Genomic DNA, 6,074 nt, shown 5'->3' with positions numbered 1-6,074 from the left:
TCGCTCCTCCTTGGACTAGGTCACTCTGCACGCTGCAGAGGTGGGTTGGTGGGAATCTATGAGAAGCTAGCGCTGCCACCGTCAGCTTGTGTCCAGTGCTACCTTTTCATGACAAGCCTTTAAGAGAGAATGTCCGGTCGTCCAGTGCTCCAGTGGGCAAGATACTACAGATGCAAGTTCTCGGGGTCTGTAGTTACAGTCTTGATAACTGGGTGTACAGCTGCACAATATCCATGACCTCTCACAAAGAAATGAGCAAAAATGGCTTTTGTTAATGTTTGTAAGCCAACTCCCTAGCTTGGTGTACATTTATGGTCATGGTAACGGTTAAGTTCAAATCAGCAATTACCCGTGGCTGTAAATGTAGTAACTATGCTGTGCCTTTTTAAGGTTTCTCCTGGAAAGCACGGGTACTGTTGCTGCTGTCAGAAAATGCATTTGTTGCAAATTCTGGATGGCTTGTTCCTCTTAAAACAGTGGAATTTGAGGTGTGTGTTTATATATATATCAGTGACACTATAAAATTTAATGTATGGGTGAGGCTTTAGAAAGGCAAACTGTAGACAAATAAATTCCATATCTGTTGTTTTGCTTGGTTTAAGATCCAAGGCCTGATAGTCCTAACTTGGTTCTGTCAAAAATGAGCCAGGCTAGAAAAGTCCAAGTGTTTATCGTTGTTAAGCTAGTGTGATTATTTTGAGTGATGCAGGCTAGAGGGTGCTCTTGCACGTAGCTGCGTTGGCAGATCTGAGGGAGTGGTGGCTGCTGGATGGGGTGAAAGAGGAAAGCAGTGATAAGCAGTTGAGAACAGAATGGGACTTGTCGCTGCCTAAGGTTTCTTCCCCAACACAGCTGTGCTGGCGCGTTGCACTGCGCAAACACTTCCTTGGGGCTGCACCTTGAGTCCTCAAAGCTGTGCGGAGAGAGGGAGGAATGGCTGAGCTGAGCAAAACCCAGCTGCGCCGAGGCAGGCGTAGTGTCGCCTGTCTGGTCCCACGAGTTCCTTGGTGGGGCTCTCGCTTTTTCCCTCCTGGGGAAAGGAATGGCGGTTGAAAAAGCTGGTACTTACAATATTGGGAGTAACAGTTCTAGCTCCATTTAATGCTGACTCGGCTTCCAACCTTGCTTTCTCCCCCGGGCTAAGAGCACTTACGTCTTTAAACAGTCACTACCCAACTGGATTACTAAGTAGGCTGGTATTCAAGCAAGCCACGGAACTGCTGGAGGCGTCACCACCTTCACAGCTTTTCCAGCCTGGCAACAATGCTGAATGTTTGTTTTGTTTATGTTCTATTCTGCACTGGGGCAAAACAACCTGTGTTCCTACGTGGTTTTTAAGACAGTGAAGACATCTTCTTCACCAGCTGTTTTGTCTTACAGCAAACTAGCAGGTCAAATAGGGAAAGGGTGGTACTAGTTTGATGGCATGTATGGTTTTTAGTTGCTTTTGGTGTAAAGAGAGTTAAATTAGTTTAGAGAGTCCTGGGAAGTGATGTTTTGTAAAACATGTAAACCCAGATGACGGTTTAACTGTGTCATTGCCCTCCGACTGTTTCTGCTAAGTCCTTTAGCACTGCAGTGTGTCTCCACAGCTGCCTGAAGTTCAGCAGGGTAAGCTTTAATTGAGGTTAAAAGAAAAGTAAAAAGCTTAAAAGAAAAAAAAACCCCAGTAGCTAGTATATTAAGGATTGAATGAATTTTAGCTCTTCCTGGCATGGAAACATTTGCTGTTAACCTCTTGCACTCTGGTTAAGCAGACTGCTCTTTTAAAAACAAGGCCTTACAGTCATGCTAGGAATATTCCTGCATTTAGTTAGATAAACTGAGCAGGTTGCATATTTAAGTGAGCACTTCTGGCACTGCAACTAGCTGCTCCTGTTCCTAGGGATTTATTTGTAATACTATGCAAATAAAATGCTTTACTGATGGTCAGCACTGTTCATAAGAAGACAGGGTTTTACAGATACTAGAATTGCTGCCTTTTTTTTTTTTTTTTTTTTAAACAGATGAGGAAGGTGTCTGTGGCAAGTAATCTTTTACTTTTAACAGACCAACAGCTGAATCAAAAATAAAAGGCACATCTCATGAATCCTACTTTGAATTTATCTTCAGTAGGTGCTCTGTGAGAATTTGGTAGGAGTTCATATAATAAAATTGCAAACTCAGGAGAGAGGATTGCAGACCTATCAGGAGGTGGAAAACCAAGAGAGGCTATCCCAGCAGAAGGAGCAGTTTGGGCTGTCTGAGCTGGGAACAGCTATGCTCTGCTTCCTTCATCTCTTTTTATGACCTATCCTCCAATACATTTTCGAAGCGGCGAGGTTTTAGATTTGGAAATCAGTCCTGTATGGAATGCTGGTGGTTTATTTATAAAAACAGAGCTAGCACTTGCCAAGCTCAACAATGACTTTATGGAGAAAAGCGTAATAGAGGGATGCCAGTGTAGAAGAGGCATGTGATCATTACAGAGCTGAAATGCAACAAAAATAGCTAAACAATTTAAGAGACAGCCAAATAGTTTCCGTGCTGGCTCTATACAGCCAAACCCACCTCACCCTAAGAAGTAATGCAACTTAAGTTGCTCAAATACCACAGTCCTAGAGAGAGATATGGAAGCAGTGACTAAAGTCGATAGCTCGAGCCTTTGGGGTTTTGAGGCCAGGATTCATCCAGTGCTGCTTTGTCTAATTTAGAAATGATAATTCCCATTTCCAGGGTAACAAAGAACTTGCGTGACGTTGTCCCCAGTAGATGATGTTGCTAATGCTGCTGTAGAAATCGCTTGTAAAGCTGTTGTAATAAAACACAGCTGTCGGAAAGCACCCGAAGTTGCAAAACGGCTTAAAAGTCCACTTCTCATACTAATATGATGATGTCTGCTGGAACTTGGGTGACACCCTGATCCTAGAAAGAGAGATGCATGCTTTTAGCTGTCCTCTGAGCAAGTAACTGCTGAGATCCAGTCAAACTGTTCCAGCAAATGCAGAACAACTTGTGCTGATGTATTTGTAGGGGGGCTGGTGAGCTGGGCGCAGCCTCTCTTGACCTTGCTGACTTCCCAGGAACTCCGGACACAAAAGGTAAAGCCAAGAAAAGCATGTATGGATTTTGCATTTTCTTTTTTTCCTATACACCCTTGTGATAAGTATCTGTTCCTGGCTCTGTTGAAGGCAGGATACTGGACTAGACAGATTTACCTAACAAGTTAAGGACACGGGGAAGTCCTGTCACTTGTGAGAACTTACTGTGCACAATGAAGTACCCAAGAAAACTGTGTCTAAGCAGAAAAGCTTTACCCTTGTGACAGCTAAAGCCAGGGGAACGTAAGCTTCTTGTGCCTGTGTAAAGAATTTGATTTGACTCTTGCAGGCTAGGGTTGCTGCCCGTACCAGAGGGCAGGAGGGAAAGGCGTGACTGTGCCCATCTGATCTGAACTGAAGTGATCCCAGATCTGGCCACCTTGCAGCAGCAGGGTTAATATTTTTGACATTGCCTGACACAGCACCCAGCGAGCCACCCTATTGCTCCCCAGCTGCTGCAACTGGTTTTGAGCAGCAAACATTTGAAGAATGACTGTTCTCGAGAGGCGCTGTCTCGAGTGGATGAAATGGAACAACTTGAACGTGTTCTTAGTGCAAAAATTTAAAGGCTTTTAACCGGCAGTTCTTGTGCATCACATCCATCCTGGGTAGAAACTGCCACAGAGGAGTAACGGTGTTGCTATTTGCCTATGGGTTGTGGTAAACATTAAAAGCTGCTCTGAGAAATTTCACGTCATTACAGCGTTGTTTTATAATGTTGGTTTATAAACTCCTCTTGGAGCTCACCTCTGCCGGAAGCAGGCGGTGATTCACCAGCGGTTCAGCTGTTGGCTCCGCAATGCGCAACTGCTCTACACTGCACCCGTACCGACAAACAAGCCCCCCTGATTCCGGGTTCCATGTCTGTGGTAACAACATCTAGTTCTCTGTGATGTTTTCAGGTGAATATGCTAATGGTATTAAATTAGGAACCCCCTGGATCTCCCAAGTTCAAGCTGTGGAGTCATCTTAGGAAAGGGTTCAGAAATCAAGCTAGCTGACTGCATTGAGACCTTTTGTGTGAAATTCAAGGGAGATGGGATTTTGTCTAGAAACCCAAGAAATCAGAAATGTTTAGGCAACCAGAACTTGTATGGATGTATCCATCATGCTCTTCTGAGAATGTTTTTCAGTAAAACTTTATCAGCTATTTGCCATAGGCTTAACTTCTCAGGTTTCAGTTTTGGGCTAGAAGTTACAAGGATTCAAACTCTTTCTTGTGCCCCAATTCTGAGCTTTTACCTAATGCTGAAAGAGTTGGAAATCTGTTCACCTTTCCACAAGATAGCTTTTCTGTTCCTGATACCATTCTGATTACAGCAGCTGGATAAACATCTTTATACTCCGAGCCAAAAGGCTGCAGAGAACTGTGATTTGGCATCTCCAAGACTGGGCTGAATTCTTCTGTCTGAATGCCCCAAACCCTAAGGACTCATGCGGCAGCCCCGGGAAATGCCAGGTCGGAAAGCTGGCTGCTCCGGGGGTTGCAGGTGCCCTCCCAGACGCTTCCCCACATTACAATGAGCAGAGGGGGGAGTTTCCTGCTCTTGCTGGAGCCGAGCCAGTCACTTTCTCATCATCCATATTCTTAAGTGGAAGAGCAGATGGATCAGTTGCTTCCTAGATACGAACCAAACACGGATGCGTTTGCAGACAGAGCTGCTCTTGTTTTGAAAGGAAGCGTTGGGCTGACCTGCATGAGGAGCGGTCAGCTCTTGGATCTCTGTAGCAAGGCCGAGTATTCCCCTTGCACCAGCCCCTTACGGCATGCCAGCCGCCCTCTGTGCTGTCCTGGCAGCCCGTCGGTCAGCGCTTACTGGCCCAGCTGTGACCTTCTTCATTTCTCCTATCTGTACTTTTCTGCCTGTGGCTCAGCGACTTCCTTATTTTGCCATGTTATGCAGATCCCTTTCTCTCTCCTTCGAATCCCGCTTGCCTTCCCTGCATGCTAAGCCGTGTCTGGCTGAAAAGCAATGTGTTACAGGATCCCTGCGGATCTCTTCAAGCTGCACTCAACAGATGCTCCTGTAACTTCAGATTTTGGCATGATTAAAAAGAAGAGGAAGAGGCCTGTGAGCTTTAAAATAGGTGTGTGGTTGAAGCTGGCATGAAAACAAAAGCAGATATAAGTCACATCCTATTTTTTTCCCCCAAACCAAAGCAGAATCAAAACATCCTTTTGCTTTAGTCAAATTAAAACAAAATAGTCAAACGAAATACTGCAGGGAGTAAACAGAGATGGTAACTTGCCACTGGAAACTGCAAGATCATCAGCTGTGTACCGTTTGCAGGAGAGCTGCAACGCTGACACACGTGCACCCTGTTGCCTTGGGTGGTAAACAGCCCCTCGTTGTCTGTGGGTGACCAAGTCCCACGCCTAGGAAGGGAATTTAAGCATAAACAGTGCAAGCCCACAACCCTGAGTGGGGGGGGGGTATTTTGTAAAGCTTGAGAGTGTGCTCTTCTTACATGTGGGGTTGTTTTTACCAGACCCCTTGAAGAGGGGTAGCGTTGCTTGTCCAGCCTCCTGCCTTGCTCGGCTCGTAGCTAGTGCTGGCCACTGTCAGAGAGGTACCCCCTGCGTCCAAGCCCTCGTCCGCTCTGCATCCGTGTGCTCGGGACGATGGTGAAGGCAGGTTTATGAAAAGCTGGACTTGCTTTCTCCTTCTCTTTCCCCCAGCTTCAAACCGGGCAGAGCCCAAGCCTAGCTGCCACAGCTAGCGGGAGGTTTGTCCCAGCACCCTAACCGGCCTGTGCTCCGCTCCCCATCCGGCCCGGAGAGACGGTGCCTGCGGCAGGGTGGATGCATCCTGACACGGCCACCGTGCGTGTCCCGCTCTGCGATGGATGGGGTGAGTTAGTGATGCCCGGCAGGCCTGGGAGCAGAGCGGAGATGCTGCACAGGGGAGACCAAAGGGAAGAAGGATCCATCCTCAGTGCTACGTTGGCGCGAGCCGGCTGTGGGGTGAGTCCCCGGGGCAGCTCTCCCAGCCT

Source organism: Harpia harpyja, chromosome 12 (assembly GCF_026419915.1).
Source record: "Harpia harpyja isolate bHarHar1 chromosome 12, bHarHar1 primary haplotype, whole genome shotgun sequence".
Taxonomy (NCBI): Eukaryota; Metazoa; Chordata; class Aves; order Accipitriformes; family Accipitridae; genus Harpia; species Harpia harpyja.
Note: the sequence above shows the minus strand (reverse complement) of the source record.